Here is a 17544-nt window from a genome sequence, read left to right as displayed (position 1 = left end):
AGTCTCTTGAACACTGTCTTTCATTAGTATGAGTGTAGGGAGCAGAGACACAAGCATGTTCACTAAAAGACAGTATCTGCTCAAGTGAAAAATGTCTGGACTTTGGAGTTAAACAGACTTAGATTCAAATCCCAGCTCTTCCACATACGGATTGTGTGGATGAAGCACAGAAACAGCAGCAAGGAACTCAATCTCTCTGAGCTTTAGTCTCTTTATCTGAGAAATGGGATAATCATAGCATCTACTTTATGCAGTTCCAATGAAAATGAAATGCAATAGCAATGTTGCTGTCATTAACCCTCACTTGATAATTTTAAAATACAATATTTTAATTTATTTGGGGTTTTCTTGCAGTTTTGACAACAAAAGAGTTCAAATCTCTTTCTTGCTCTCTAAGCCAGAGGCCTTTACTCAGAACTGATTTATACTGAGAATGATGTTCTCTGATAAAAGCATCTATTTAGTTTCCAACAAAAGTTTTTTTTTAACCCAAAGGCCTGTGTTTAAATTACAGATCTACTTTAGATCTAATTATCTGATTTGTTTAGCATGGTCCTTCTCAAACTTCATTTTCTTCTAGGCAGCAGGGTCCTTTTTTTTCAAATGAATTCTCACTTGGAACGCTGATGTATTGAATAAATAAAAGCAAATATGCCCGGGGTGGAGCTGCAGCTGGAGCTGGGGGAAGAAAAGCAAGTTTCTCTTTGGTTTCCACTTGAATACAAGCTCTAGAGCAGCAGGTATTTTGCCTGTTATGTTCACTGCTATATCTCCAATGTCTAAAATAAATAATGCCTTACCTTAACAGGGCTCAACAGAGATTTTTGAACGAATGATGGAGGAATAGCATATGAAGAAGCCTGGCACATAATAGGCACCCAAGAAAATCTTAGTGCCTCTTACGTAACTAAAGCCCTGCAAGAAGCTGAGCTCACACGTGGGAGAAGACTTATGTCCTCCCTTCTCACCCACCCATCTTCTTACCCCTCTTGCTATTCTCTTAGACCAGTTAGGTGTGTAATGGGAGACTGGCTATGCCGAGAGCAAAAAAGCCACCAGACGGAGTGCCTTTGGCCTCGTCATTTCTTTCTCACCTTCCCCAAAACTGGGCATGTGACAGAGCTTGCAAAAATCAGACTGAGCACCTGGTTAAGCCAGAATATTCACCAAACATCCTCTTCAGTAACAGTGCATCACTAAGAACAGACGCAACACATTTGGCTCTGTAGCCAACAAGTCAAATTTGAGATTTGGACAAATAAAGTTAACAGGCAGCCTGATGGAAAAAGAACAAATTCAAACTTCAGAGTCAATAGGCCCCAAGTTCCAGGCTTGCCAGCTACTGCTAGGGTGATCTTTGGGTAAGACCTCTTTGATCCTCAATTTTTTCGCCTACAAAATGATCTTCCTTGCTTTTCTGATAAAAATAGTGCCCACATCATAGGTTTATGTGGAAATTAAATGAGCTGATTAGCTAATTGATTAACAAAGTGCCTAGCTCATAATGAACACTCGACAAAAGCTCATTTTCCCAGAAGTCTCAGAACAATCCTGTCAAGATAAACTGTTTTATATAGATCTTCCCAAAGCGAAGATCAAAGATGTATACTACAGAAATTCAGAGACTTGCTCAGGGGTGAATGTTAGATATAATTGGAGGCATGTTTTAAGTGGTGAAATCCTGATGCTCGTATGGGGAGGAAAACCAGGATTCCTGAGTTCCCTGAGTGAGAGGTAGGCAAAAAGTGGGAGGCAATATGTGTAGTGGTCAAGAGTTGGACACTGAAGTCATGAATATGTGACCTGAGTTAAAATTCCAGCACTGGCATTTGTTGATACCTATTTTTTCTGGACCTCCATTTCCTCATCTGTAATATGGGGATGATAGTAAGAATTCCTGCTTCAGGGGGGCTGTTTTGAGGACAAAATGTGATAACATATTCAAACTTTTTGAATATGGTAAGAGCTCTACATATAGTAATTATAATTATTAGTATTCTTGGGATGAACATACTGGAAAGAAATACTAGACTAGAAAGAGTGGCAGTTTCTTCAACTCTAAACAGGGGCAAAAGACTCATTTCTAGAGAGGTGGTTCTGCATGGATCCTGAGTGTCAGTCTTATATAGAGCTCATTCTTGAAAAGGAAAGTAGAAAGATGGTCATGGGAGGGCCTTTACCTAGCAAAAGTTGTCACTTTCACTTTCTTGAGTTATCTTGACAACAACTTGTGAAGTAAGCAACCTGAGTGTCTTAAGCTGGTTCGCCACAAGCAGACACTGAGATAGTTTTCATATGCACATGGTTTATTAAGTAATTACTACTGGAGAGAACTGAAAGAGTGGGGCAAGTAGGATTCAGAAGGAGAAGAGCAAAAAAAAGGTGCAATTTTGGAGCTAAGTCCCACCTTAGTTTTATCCTTCAGGGAGGCTCTAACATGTAAATTATACATCAGAGCTGAGCTTTTATACTTCTGCATCAGCCATTGGTTAACGGCTGCCCTGGAGAGATTTAAATTTCACAGGATTTTCTGATTTGTCTGCACTTTTAGGAAAAGTGGCTCCAGTCTCCCAGGGACAGTCTTCGTAAAAACTTTCTCAAGTGCTGGCCTTTAAAAGCAAAATACATAGATGCTGGGAAGATGGGCACACAAAAATAGTAAAAGGTATTTGAGGGGGATCTGGGCAAAGCACAGACACATTGACAAGGTTTGCTACCCAGGGAGTATTATCCCTATTTTATAGGTGAGGAAACAGGCTTAGATAACAACCTACCAAAATCACCAGTTGGCAAATTATGGTACCAGGACTACTACTATAATTTTTAAAGATAGTTACCAAGATGTTGATGGTGAATATCTCAGGTTTGTTGAATAAATTCAGGTGACTCTAATTCCTTCTTTGTGTGTTTATGTTGCTAAACTTTAAAAAATGAACATTTATTTTTATATGATCATAAAAAACTATTTTCATGGGAGACACAGAAAAAGAATAAGTCAATACACCTAAGAAAGGTCCTTTAGGCTCTGACATTCTATTAAATCCATTGTAAAAAGTTGATTACCTTTCAAGACTATTGGCACTTTTATAAGGGACCCCTGAATAAGAAAAATACAAAACAACTAGAAAGCAATTAATAAGATGGCATTAGTGAGTCCTTACCTATCAAAAATTGCTCTAAATGTAAATGAGCTAAATTCTTCACTCAAAAGACGTAGAGTGGCTGAATGGATAAAAAAAAAAACCAAGAACCAACAATATGCTCCCTATAGAAGACTCACTGCAAGCTATAAGGACACATATAGACTCAAAGCAAAGGGATTGGAGAAAGATATTCCATGCAAATGGCAAACCAAAAGGAGAACAGGGATGGCTTGTATTCATATCAGACAAAATAGACTTTAAGAAAAAACTATAACAAGAGACAAAGAAGGTCACTCATATAATTACAAAGGGGTCAATTCATCAAGAGGACCTAAACAGTCATAAATAGATATGCACTCAACCTCAGAGCACTAAATTAATTTGCGTTGGCCAAAAAGTTCTTGTGGGTTTTTCTGTAACCTTTTTTTTTTATTTTAAAGAGACAGGCCTTTATTTGTAAGGGTTTTTTACATTGAAGAATTCAAAAGTGGGTAGGTTTTTGGGAACTTATTGACCTGTATTTAAAAGGAACTGCTGACAAAGATTCACCAGAAATAATCTGAACAAGCGGGAAAATACAATTAATACTACTGAAGCCTACTAAGGTAATGCCAGGACATATGGTTTATATGACATAATGACCTCTAAATGCTGTTACTGATAGTGAAACTGCTTCTTTTCTAAACACACAGTGGTATAATTAACAGTATTCAATTCACTTCTGTTCTTTCTTGACTATATAAAAATTAAAATCTCAGTTAAAAAACTAATATATTCATCTCTTTAAATGTTTCTTACAGATACAATTTCAATATTTTCATTCAATAGTGGTGTGATTTAAGAGATTTTTCATTCACAAGTGAAATAACAATCCACCCAAAGGGGAACTGATAGTCTATAGACTCACAGTGCAAATAAAGAGTTCAGGAATGCAGCAACTGACCTTTCTAAATGCAAAACAGATACAATTCCTCGAAGATACATGCAATAAGCTCTAACTAAGCAGCTGGCCACAGAACTAGAACATTTGATAATTTTACTGGTGACTTCAATGGGACTCCAGATGTTTCCAAACTCAACTTGAACTCTCATCTTAGGCTTTGTATTTTGCCTTTCTAGTTTTAACTAATGACACAAACATAATTCAAATCCCTGAAGTATTCATTATAGTCAAAAGGCATATCCTATAACAAACTTGTCTGGAATTTCAAATCCAGCAAAGTCTGGTCTATAACCAACGCTTCGAGGGGTCCTTTTCACCAGCAAGCTTGCAACCTTGACCATCTTTGGATTATGCTGCTTGACCAAGGAAAGCAAGGTTTGCATTGTTTTGTCAGTGTCAATTGTATCTTCAACAATCAAGAAATTCTTTCCAGTTAAAGTTGAGATATTATCTCCAACAATTACTTTTATGTCACCTGTTGACTGGTCATTACAGTAGATTTTCAGTCTGATAAAATCTACAGTCATGGGAACAGATCTATCACTATTTCTGTTCAGTGCTTTGATGTAATACAGCAGGTCAGCAAAGAATTTATAGCCCCCCTTGAGCACACAGAGGCCCATGATGTGATGGCCTCCCATCTCCTTCATCACATCTCAAGCCAGCCATTCGTCCACAATGCTGGGGCTGTGGGTCACCATAACGGAGCTGGCTGGAATGTGGGCTGAGGGCAGTCTGGGATGAGCTTTTCTGTAACATCTTATGGAAAAACCCAAAACGAAATTTTTGGCTAATCTAATATATTACAGCAAACACTAACTGATCTGAATGGAGAAATAGACAACAGTAACAATAATAGTAGGGGACTTCAATAACCCCACTTTCAATAATAGATAGATCACCACCAGACGTAAAAGAAGGAAATGCTGGACTTGAGTTATACTTTAGAGCAAATGGCCCTAACAGACGTATATAGAACATTCCAATTCAACAGCAGCAGAATATATATTCCTCTCAAGTTCCACATGGAATATTCTCCAGGAAAGATCACAATCCACAAAACAATTCTTAGCCAATTTAAGAAGACTGAAGTCATACCAAGTAACTTTCTGACCACAAAGGTATGAAACTAGGAATCAATAACAGAAGGAAAACGAAAATTCACACAAACGTGGAAATTAAAAACAACACACTCCTGAACAAACCAATGGGTCAAGGAAGAAATTCAAAAAAGGAGCATTTAAAAATATCTTGAAAACAAACAAAAAAATGGAAATATTACATACCAAAACTTATAGGATGCTGCAAAAGCACTTATAAGAGGGAGAGCTTTAGCAATAGGTACTTACATTAAGAAAAAGAAAGATCTCAAATAAATACCTAACTTTACACCTCAAAGAACTAGAAAAAGAAGAATTAACTAAGCCCAAATTTAGTAGAAGAAAGGAAATAAAGATCAGAGCAGAAATAAATGAAATAGAGACCAAAAAAAAAATAAGAAAAGATCAATGAAACTAAGAGCTGTTTTTTAATTTGAAGACAACAAAAACTGACTAAATTTAAAAAGAGAAGACTCAAACAAATAAATCAGAAATGAAAAGGAAATATTACAACTGATACACAGAAATTAGAAAAACCATTAGAGATTACTATATGCCCATCAACAGATGAATATATAAAGAAGATGCAGTATATATATATATATATATATATAATATATATATATATAGTATTTATAATATATACAATGGAATATTACTCAGCCATAAAAAAAGAATGAAATTCTGCATTTGCAGCAAATGCGGATGAACCTAGAGAATATCATGCTTAGTGAAATAAGTCAAACACATACTGTATAATAAACACTTATATGTGGAACCTAAAAAATAATGTATATGCAAAACATAGAGTCACAGATATAGAGAACAAAACTAGTGGTTACCAAGGGGAGAGGAACAAACCGAGGGGTAAGAGAATAACAGATACAAACTACTATGAATAAAATAGATAAGCAGCAAGGATACATTGTAGAACACAGGGAATTTTTAGCTATTACCTTGTAACAATTTATAATATAATATAATCTGCAAAAATATTGAATAATTTTGCATGAGATTGTTCAATTTGAAGAAATTGAAGAGGACACAAATAAAAGGAAATATATCTAATGTTCATGTATTAGAAGAATTAATATTGTTAAAATGTCCATACTACTGAAAGCCATCTATAGATTCAATACAATTCCTATCAAAATTCCAATGGCATTTTCCACTGAAATAGAGAAAAAAAAACCTAAAAATTTTATGGAAACTACAAAAGACCCTGAAGAACCAAAGTAATCCTGAAAAGAACAAAGTGAGAGGCATCATGCTTCTTGATTTCAACTATGTTATTACAAACGTATAGTAATCAAAACAGTGTGGTACTGGCATAAAAATAGACAACAAAGACCAATGGAACAGAATCAAGAACCCAGAAATAACCCCTTGCTTATACAGCCAACTAATACCTGACAAGGGAGTCAATGATACTTAATGGCGAAAAAGATAATCTCTTCAATAATTGGAATAGGGAAAACTGGATAATCACATGCAGAAGAATAAAATGGACCCTATCTCACACCACTCACAAAACATTACTTGAAATGGATTTAAAGAATTAAACATAAGATCTTAAAGCTATAATACTTCTAGAAGAAAACATAGAGGAAAAGCCCCTTGAACAGTGGTCTTGGCAATGATTTTGGTGGCATATGACACTGAAAGCACAAGCAACAAAAAGCCAAAGTAAACAAGTGGGACTAAATCAAACTAAAAATCTTCTGCACAGCAAAAGAAAATAAATTTAAAAAATGAAAAGGAAGCCTATGGAATGTAAGAAATATTTGCAAATCATATATCTGATAAGGGAGTTAATATCCAAAAACAATAGAAGGAACTCATAAAACCTCATAACAAACACACAAAAAATATGATTAAAAAATGAGCGGGGGGGGGCTTCCCTGGTGACGCAGTGGTTTGAGAATCTGCCTGCTAATGCAGGGGACACGGGTTCGAGCCCTGATCTGGAAGATCCCACATGCCACGGAGCAACTAGGCCTGTGACCACAACTACTGAGCCTGCGCGTCTGGAGCCTGTGCTTCACAACAAGAGAGGCCGCAATAGTGAGAGGCCCGCACACCATGATGAAGAGTGGCCCCCACTTGCTACAACTAGAGAAGCCCTCACACAGAAACGAAGACCCAACACAGCAAAAATATATTAATTAATTAATAAACTCCTACCCCAACATCTTCTTAAAAAAAAAAAATGAGCAGAGGAACTGAGTAGACACATTTCCAAAGAAGATACACAAGTGGCCAACAGGTAGTGAAAAGAGTTTCAATATCACTAGTCATCAGGGAAAATGCAAATCAAAACCACAATGAGATGTTACCATCACACCTGTAGAATGGCTATTATAAAAAAAGACAGATAAATTTTTGGCAAGGGATGTGGAGAAAGGGGAAAACCTGGTGTACTAATTGGTGGAAATAAAACTGGTGCAGCCACTATGGAAACAGTGTGAAGTTTCCTCAAAAAATTAAAAATAGAGCTACCATATGATCCAGTAATCTCACTTCTGGGTACATATCCAAAAGAAATGAAATCAAGTCCTCAAAGAGATATTGCACTCCCATGATCGTTGCCATGTTATTCACAATAACCAAGATATAGAAACCACCTTAGTGTCAGTCTACAGATAAATGGATATAGAAAATGAGGCATATATACACAAGGGAATATTATTGAGCCAAGAGAAAGAAGGAAATCCTGCCATTTGCAACAATATGGATGGACCTTGAGGGCATTAAGTTAAGTGAAATAAGTCAGACAGAGAAAGACAAATACTGTATATCATTTATATGTAGCATCTATAAAACCCAAACTCACAGAAACAAAGTAGAATGGTGGTTGTAAGTGACTGGGGGCGGGGGTGGGAATGGGGAGATGTCAACCAAAGTGTACAAACTTCCACTTATAACATGAATAAGTCCTGGGGATCTAAAGTATAGCATGGTGACTATAGTTAACAATACTGTATTATATGATTGAAAGCTGCTAAGAGAGTAGATCTTAAATGTTCTCATCACAAAAAAGAAATGGTAATTACATGAGGTAATGGAGGTGATAACTAACCCTACTGAGGTAAACATTTTACAATGTATAAGTGTATCAAATCATCGCATGTACACGTTAAACTTACACAATGTTTTATGTCAATTATATCTCAATAAAGCTGGAAAAAATAAGGAACTTTTGAAAAAGAATAGTCTTTAACCCCAAAGAAATAAGATACTAATGATAAAATGCCAGGAACTGGGGCCCTAATTTTGGTCAGAATTCTTAACTCTTACCCTTAAAGTCGTATCAGAGTTCACCCTTTGGATCTTAGGAAAAAACAGTGATGTGGTGCTTTTTATTTTTATTTCTGATTTAGGTTTATTTTTAAATGGTAAGGGTAAAAGCTATCTAGTATACTCTTCCATTTACATCCTAGCTCACCAACCCTGGGATCCATCGCCCAATCTCCTTTTGCTCCTATTCTGGCCTCCTGCTCAGTGTTCCCTCTCCACCTCCTTATGTGTGGAGGGACTAAAGTGAAGACAGACTGGCCAGGCTAATTTTTCCAGGGGTGAGCCCAACTTTGGATTTTTACTTTAAAGTAGAATATGAAAATTTCCTTTAAGACAGTTTCCTGTTTTGGATCACAGTCAATTAGTAACATTTTGCCAGTAATAACTGAAGGACTGAAGTCTAGGTGGAAAAAGAGAGAGGAAAAGAGAGAACTCATTCTTCATTTACTGTTTTAAACTTCAGCAAACAGTGAATTATTTATATTTATTTCCTTGATATTCACCCATTCAGCAAACGTTCATTTTGTGCCTACTGTGTGCCAGGCCCTGAATTTTATGATTTCATATATCTAGATCTTTTCTTTCTCACAACAACTCTACGAATTAGAATTGTCACCTTACTTTATAAGTTAGGAAACTGAGGCACAGGGAGCTGAAGTGACCTGTCTCAGGTCACATTGCTCGTAAGATTTTAAATAGATTCTCTGGTCACCAGAGCTACAGCTTTTTCCACCAGCCTTGCAGCTGACTCTCCACTTGGAGTTGTTGTGGAGACTGTGCTGTGAGCTGTCAAAATATTAGCAAAGGTATGCTCTCTTGTACATCAGATGACAGCATTTTGTTGGTCTAATTTTACCAGCCTATTTATTTAGTGACATAGGATAAGTTGGTTCAATATAGATCAAGAGTGGTGTTTTGGGATTCTTACCCAATCAGGTTTAAATGTACTTTTGAAAATGTATCCTTCAAAAGCCAGAGTTTTACTTAATGGGGAAACCCTGGAAGCATTCCTGCTAATGTCAGGAGAAAAGAAATTATGCTCACTATTGGCACTATTATTTAATGTTTCATTGGATGTATTAGCTAGCACACTCTTGCTGAAAGTGAAAATTGGTATAACATTTTCAAAGGGCAACTTGATAGTATCTATTAAAAGATAAATTTTCAGACCCAGTGATCCACCATTTCAAGTGCTAGAAATTTATCCTAGAGAGACGTCACCACAAAGGTGCAAAGATTTATGTACAAGGATGTTTATTGCAGTATTGTTCATAAGGGAAAACAACCCAAATGTCTATTAATAAAGGAACTGAGAAAATATATAATAGTGCATAAAAAAACTAGATAGATCTAATGTACTAATATGGAAAAACGTCCATGTTGTACAGATCAGTGAAGAAAGAAAGTTTAAAAATAGTATGGGACTTCCCTCGTGGTGCAGTGGTTAAGAATCCACCTGCCAATGCAGGGGACACGGGTTTGCACCCTGGTCCGGGAAGATCCCGCATGCCGCAGAACAACTAAGCCCATGTGCCACAACTACTGAGCCTGCACTCTAGAGCCTGCGAGCCACAACTACTGAGCCCGCATGCCACAACTACTGAAACCTGCATGCCTAGAGCCCGTGCTCTGCAACAAGAGAAGACACCATAATGAGAAGCCCACGCACCACAACAAAGAGTAGCCCCTGTTCACCGCAGCTAGAGAAAGCCCGCGTGCAGCAACGAAGACCCAATGCAGCCAAAAATTAATAAATTTTAAAAAATACCACAGACTAAATGGCATAAGCAACAGAATTTATTTCTCACCATTCTGGAGGCTAGAAATCCAGGATCGAGGTGTTGGCAGGTTTGGTTTCTTCTGAGGCCTCTCTCCTAGGCTTGCAGATGGCTGCCCTCTCACTGTGCCCTCTCATGAATTTTCCTCTGTGTGTGTGCATCCCTGATCTCTCTCGTGTGTAAAAATTTTCTTTTCTTATAAGAACACCAGTCAGATTGGATTAGGGCCCATCCTAAAAGTCTCATTTGAACTTACTTATTTCTTTAAAGGCCCTATCTCCAAATACAGTCACATTCTGAGGTACTGAGGGTTAGGACTTCAATATATGAATTTGGGAGGAACACAGTTCATCTCATAACAGTTTTTGATCTGGTTTATGAATGTATGGGAGTTTATTGTACTAAACTCTTTGGTTTTGTGTATGTTTGAAAATTTATATTAAATACAACATTGTAGAAGAGGACATAAAAGTAGACCTGAACAAATTGACATACATGCCCCATGAATAAGAAGACTCTTCAATAAGTGGTGCTGGGAAAACTGGACAGGTACATGTAAAAGTATGAGATTAGATCACTCCCTAACACCATACACAAAAATAAGCTCAAAATGGATTAAAGACCTAAATGTAAGGCCAGAAACTATCAAACTCTGAGAGGAAAACATAGGCAGAACACTCTATGACATAAATCACATCAAGATCCTTTTTGACCCACCTCCTAGAGAAATGGAAATAAAAACAAAAATAAACAAATGAGACCTAATGAAACTTAAAACTTTTGCACAGCAAAGGAAACCATACACAAGACGAAGACAACCCTCAGAATGGGAGAAAATATTTGCAAATGAAGCAACTGACAAAGGATTAATCTCCAAAATTTACAAGCAGCTTATGCAGCTCAATAACAAAAAACCAAACAACCCAATCCAAAAATGGGCAGAAGACCTAAATAAACATTTCTCCAAAGAAGATATACAGACTGCCAACAAACACATGAAAGAATGCTCAACATCACTAATCATTAGAGAAATGCAAATCAAAACTACAATGAGATATCATCTCACACCAGTCAGAATGGCCATCATCAAAACATCTACAAACAATAAATGCTGGAGAGGGTGTGGAGAAAAGGGAACACTCTTGCACTGCTGGTGGGAATGTGAATTGGTTCAGCCACTATGGAGAACAGTATGGAGGTTCCTTAAAAAGCTACAAATAGAACTACCATATGACCCAGCAATCCCACTACTGGGCATATACCCTGAGAAAACCATAATTCAAAAAGAGTCATGTACCAAAATGTTCATTGCAGCTCTATTTACAATAGCCTGGAGATGGAAACAACCTAAGTGCCCATCATCGGATGAATGGATAAAGAAGATGTGGCACATATATACAATGGAATATTACTCAGCCATAAAAAGAAACGAAATTGAGCTATTTGTAATGAGGTGGATAGACCTAGAGTCTGTCATACAGAGTGAAGTAAGTCAGAAAGAGAAAGACAAATACCGTATGATAACACATATATATGGAATTTAAGAAAAAAATGTCATGAAGAACCTAGGGATAAGACAGGAATAAAGACACAGACCTACTGGAGAATGGACTTGAGGATATGGGGAGGGGGAAGGGTAAGCTGTGACAAAGTGAGAGAGAGACATGGACATATATACACTGACAAATGTAGGGTAGATAGCTGGTGGGAAGCAGCCGCATAGCACAAGGATATCGGCTCGGTGCTTTGTGACTGCCTGGAGGGGTGGGATAGGGAGGGTGGGAGAGAGGGAGACGCAAGAGGGAAGAGATATGGGAACATATGTATATGTATAACTGATTCACTTTGTTATAAAGCAGAAACTAACACACCATTGTAAAGCAATTATACCCCAATAAAGATGTTAAAAAAAAAAGACTCACCATCAGAAAGATATGTTTTCCATAAATAAATTTATAATTTCTAACACATCTTTATAAATATACCTGATTCTTTGCCTGAAACTGTACAAGCTTATATAGAAAAATAAGTAAACAAGAATAGCAGGGAAAACTCTGTAAATATAGAGCAATGTGGAGTAGAGCAGACTTATTGGATATTAAAACATACTCTGGAGCCTCAAAACTTAAAACAATGTGAAACTAGTACATGGAAGGAAACAAAAATCCAAAAACAGGCCCAAATGCATATGGCAATTTAATATATGATAAAGGCATCTTCTCAAATCGATGGGGGTAAAAATGAACTTTCTAATCAATGACATCAGGACAACTGAGTAGCTATTTGGAAAAAGGTTAAATTTGATCCATACTTCACACCATATATCAAGATAAAATCTAAATAGATCAAAGATTTAAATTAAAAAAATTTAAGCCATAAAAGTACTAATGGTAAACCTTGAAGTGAAGCAGGCCTTTCTAATTATGACACAAATCCAGAGGCCATTTAAAAACTGATCGACAAATTTCACTTCACCAAAATAAATAATTTCTCATGGCAAATAACACATACACATATACCATAAGCAAAGACAAAGGATAAATGGGGAAAATATTTGTAATTCATATCACAAAGGGATAATTTCCTAGTTTTTAAAGAGTTTCTAGAGATTGAGGAAAAGGGACAATAACCAGTATTTTTTCAAAAAGTGTGTGGAGCTACATGGAAAGATAGTTTATTAAAAAAAAAAAGAATACCCTGAAACATCTGAAAAGATACTCAACTTCTCTCATAATATGAAAATTTCAAATTTAAAACTACACTGAGATTCTTTTTCTCACTTATCAATTTGTCTAAAATCAAAAAGTTTGACACCGTACTCTGTTGGCGAGCCTGGGGAAAATAGGAACACTCATACATTGTGAGTAGGACTGCAAATTGGTACAACACTTGTATTAGGTTGGTAGGTGTGCCATTACAAAATACCAGACACTGGGTGGCTTATAAGAACAGAAATTTATTTGAATTTATTTTCTCACAATTCTGGAGGCTACAAGTCTGAAATCAAAGTGCTGGAAGGGTTGGTTCCTTCTGAGACCTCTCTCCTTGGCTTGTAAGTGGCCATCTTCTCTTCCCTGTGTCTTCACATGGTCTTCCTTCTGTACATGTCTATGTCTTAATGTCCTCTACTTGTAAGGACACTAGTCATATTGGATTAGGGCCCACCCTAATGACCTCATTTCAACTTAATTACCTCTTTATAAACCCTATCTCCAAATAGAGTCACATTCTGAGTAACTGGGGGTTAGGACTTAAACACTTGAATTTTGGGGGACACAAATCAAATCATAACAACCTTTATGGAAGGAAATAGAAGTCGCTATAAAAATTACCAGTACATTACCCTTGCCCAGCAATTCCACCTCTGGAAATCGATCCTGCAGATAAAATGACATACATATAAAATGACATATATATGAGGATATTCATTTCAAACTTTGTTTATAAAAGCAAAGAGTTGGAAACAACCCATGTCCACAAATAGGGGATTATTTGAGTCAACTGTATTTCACCTACACCGTGAAAAATGCAGCTGTAAAAAAAATCAGGAAGCTCTCCATGCAAAGCTAAAGAGAAATCAACAATGATATATGAAGTGAGTAAAGGAAGGCACAAAACGTTTAACAGTCATGCTACAATATGTATGAGAAATACATTCGTATTTCTTGTACAGTATTTGCATAAAGAAACACTGAAGGCTAAATAACAACAACAAAAAACTAATAAATTGGTTACTGATAGGGATGTATGGGGGCACAGAATAGAGGGGACAGACGTGGAATTGAGCTTTTCCATATATTCCTTTTATATAATTTTCATTTCTAAATCACGTACATTCAAAACAATTACAATTATTACACATAAAGTTTCCTAGTTCAGCCATGAAATTTCTAGTACAATATGAGACTAACTCTAATCCTTTTACTTTTGAGAATGGCTATTCTCAGTTTATCAAAGCTTCATCTAGGGTTTTCAAAATCGTGCTTCTGTGAAATAAAGAAAATCCCCAGGGGTTGCAAGTGTTTTCTTCTTCTTTTTCTTTGAAGAAAGGAACCGAGTTTAAGAGGGCTAGAGTGAGTCACAGTTGGATTTGACGTTGACCAAATAGGAGGTAGCCCAGATGCTATTGATCATCACACACTGCCCTTGAGTGGGCATCAATTCAAGCAAACAGAAGTGTGCCCTGCTGGGTGGGGGTGCCTGGATGGGGGTGGGGGGACCCGAGTGCACTGCCTCCAGCTAAGAGTGAAATTCCTTGAGAAAGCCCCCTTCCTGTCACAGAACTCACAGCACTCTGAGCCTGCTCGCAGCCCAACGGACTCTCTCGAGAATGCTGCATTTAGAAAGTGCAGTTTTGGAATGATTCCCAGAAGATTTTTGTGGTTGATGTAAGTGGAAATCACATTGCTATTATTCCTTTATTATTCATTCAATAATGGTCATTTGTGGACATCCCATTAGCTGGAGATATTATGTCTTCTTTAGGACCGAACGAAGGAGGACTGTAGGTTTTAGCTTTGGAAAAAGAAATCTGTATTTAATATCACAGTGTAGCTCATGCTTTCCCACTAACCTTTCTTCTAGAACAGGCTCTCTTTTCTCAAGGGTTAACAACAGCAAATCTAAATATATTTAAGAAGACAAAGCAGGAATAACTTAGTTGTCCTACCCAAAAAGGTATTATTGCTCATTGAAATAATTTGCCTGTGAGTCTCACCCCATGAATATTTGTGGGGAGAAAACTGTGGTTCTGAGGGAAAGGAGAAGGGGAACACTACCCTCCTTTTCTGAAGAAAACCTATGGGGTTTCGGAGGGTGGAGGGCAGTGGGTAGAATTATGCAGTTGTAATGAGAACTTCAGGAAGTAATGACAAGTATAAGAGAGAAAAATAGGATAAGAGACTATTTAGTTTGATTTAGTACTTATAGTTCAGGGTTCTTCATATAATTCCTAGCTACAAGATGACTGATACAATTATACCTCATCTCTTCAAGAAAGAACAAATTGTGTTAAGCACATCATTTGGAGCTCATCTTTCAGTATCTTAGAGATGTACATTTTGATGTCAGGATTTACGTACGAGCATTTGGAAATGTTCTACAATTTTATTGGAATAAAAAAGTGCTATTTGCTCTGATATTTACATTAGCTACTAACAAGGAACAAATAGTTCATTTCCTTTGAAATTCATACAAAATGCTGGTTGTTTTCCTTATACATAAACTGACAACTGCTGTGTGGGTGTGTAGGTAACCCATTTTTCAAATAGTATTTCATTTTTATTTGAATCATGTGCTTTGTGGTGATGACTGCATGGTTTCAGCTGCTGTTTTGCTGTCTCTTCCTTTCACTTTTATTTGCAAAAGGCATTTCTAGCTCCACGGACCTGATGATTTGTTTTTATAGCAAATAGCTTCCATTAGAGGTATGAGGCATTTCCTATTCTTTCTTGGAACTGTATTTAAGGGGTGGAAAATGTCTTTTGAGTAGTTTATCCATTTGCAGGCTGGTGGTGTATACTCACAGTGCTCCAGTACCTGAATTAGTGAGCTGGGGATTCAAAAGACACTGCTTTAGGCTAAATTTTTAATAGATTATTTCAAGCTTAACTCAAAGAGAAATCTTTGACAAAAAGTGACAGAAGAGCTTTCTGAATGTACAGCTCAAATACAGATCCAATTAAATGGGGGGGTAGGTGGGAGGCGCAGTACCCTAGCTTCACAAATTCACCTCCGAGGAGCTGATTCTAGCAACTTGAAGCCAGCATGATTTGGCTTTAAGTCAGACTGTTCTTCCAGCTGCACACACTGTGTTCCTTGGGAAGATAATGGGAGAGATTTGATACCCAGCAATTTGGGTGTCACAGCATCTGATCCCGTTTGCTCTGTGGAGGGCTGCTCTGTAAGTAGCAATCGTGCATTACCGAGAGTGGCAGTAGCACTAACTGTGGTCCCATGGGCAGCTTAGTCTTGAGGGAAATGGGAACCTTAAGTTAGCATACAGCCATCTAACTGTATCTTCTCTCCTTAACAGTAGTAGACTGATAATTATGATGATGATAATGATAATGAAAATGATGATGATAATAGTAGTAGTAGAGGGTCGCCAATGGATAACACAAAAATTTAAAAAGCAATTTCACATCCATTAGTTCATTTGATCCTCCATTCCACCCTGTGAGTGAAAGTAGGGAAAAGATGAATGCAGAGCTGGGACTTCCAATCCAGGACTCTTCCCACGACCCCATGTACAATTGTATCTGAAGACTCATCTGTCAGTAGCTGCCTAGTCCTGTAATATTGGCACTGCACACTAGTTTCTGTGGCCCTCAAAGGGCATAGAATTTGGCATACAGTAAGGCTTTAATGACTGTTATGAACCAATTAGTAGAAGTCTCAAGAGGCATGTATCAGTCCCAGGGACAATTGTTCTTCAAGATAAGATTTAAGAAAATAATTGGTGGCATGGGGGGAAATAATGGCATCTTGGGCATTAGTGTTGTTTTTACAGAAAGTACAGTAGTAGAAATATGATGATCAGATAGAATAATGTCACCTGGATTAGGCTAATTGACATCCAGAACCCTTTATTCCACCCCCCAGTAGCATTATCTTAGTGAGTTTGCTGGTGTCCAAGATCTGGCTCAGGACTACAGACTCAGAAGCCTGATTTGTCAGCACTCCACAAATCTGAAGTCAGAAACTGGTATTTTAAAATCAGGAGGCCAGTGTTACCATTTACAGTGGGACTGGGAACACTAGGGTTCTCTCATCAGTTACATAATATGCCAAAGGGCAGAAGAGTCAGATTTAAAGGAATTAGATTTATGATCCTAGTACTGAATAGCCTGGTAATGCATCTGTCTCCACAAAGGCCCTGTCATTGACACCTTTTAAGTCACTTATTCATTCATTTAGTCATTTCATTAACAAATTATTATTGAGATCCTAGTATGTTCCAGGCCCTGTTCCGGGCACAGTCGACTCTACCATATGGGTAAGTAAAGTTCTTGAGCAAGGGAACACTCTCGCCTGGGGAGTCTGGCTGGGAGCTGCCAACTTGGGCTTCAGTGATTCCTTTTCTTCTCATTGCATGGTTGACAAACTCCCTTTGCGATTGACATGTCTTTAATTTGTTAATGCCTTCAGTTAGATTACTGAGAAGAGCGTCTGACCCCTGAAATGTCCTGGTTTTTTGAAGCTTCTTTGCATATCTGTAATCTGAGATACGGGGTACTGATATTTACATATGAACTCTCTGAGAATATTAGTCAAACTTTTCC

General features: G+C 37.3%; 1 pseudogene; it reads right to left on the bottom strand.

Moving 5' to 3' along the window:
• Positions 1–4264: 4264 nt before the first annotated feature.
• On the bottom strand, positions 4265–4787 carry LOC116747193 (annotated as a pseudogene).
• Positions 4788–17544: the final 12757 nt, after the last annotated feature.

This window comes from Phocoena sinus, chromosome X (assembly GCF_008692025.1).
Source record: "Phocoena sinus isolate mPhoSin1 chromosome X, mPhoSin1.pri, whole genome shotgun sequence".
NCBI classification, from domain to species: Eukaryota; Metazoa; Chordata; class Mammalia; order Artiodactyla; family Phocoenidae; genus Phocoena; species Phocoena sinus.
The sequence above is the reverse complement of the archived record's forward strand: the minus strand, read 5'-3'. Positions and strand labels throughout refer to the sequence as shown.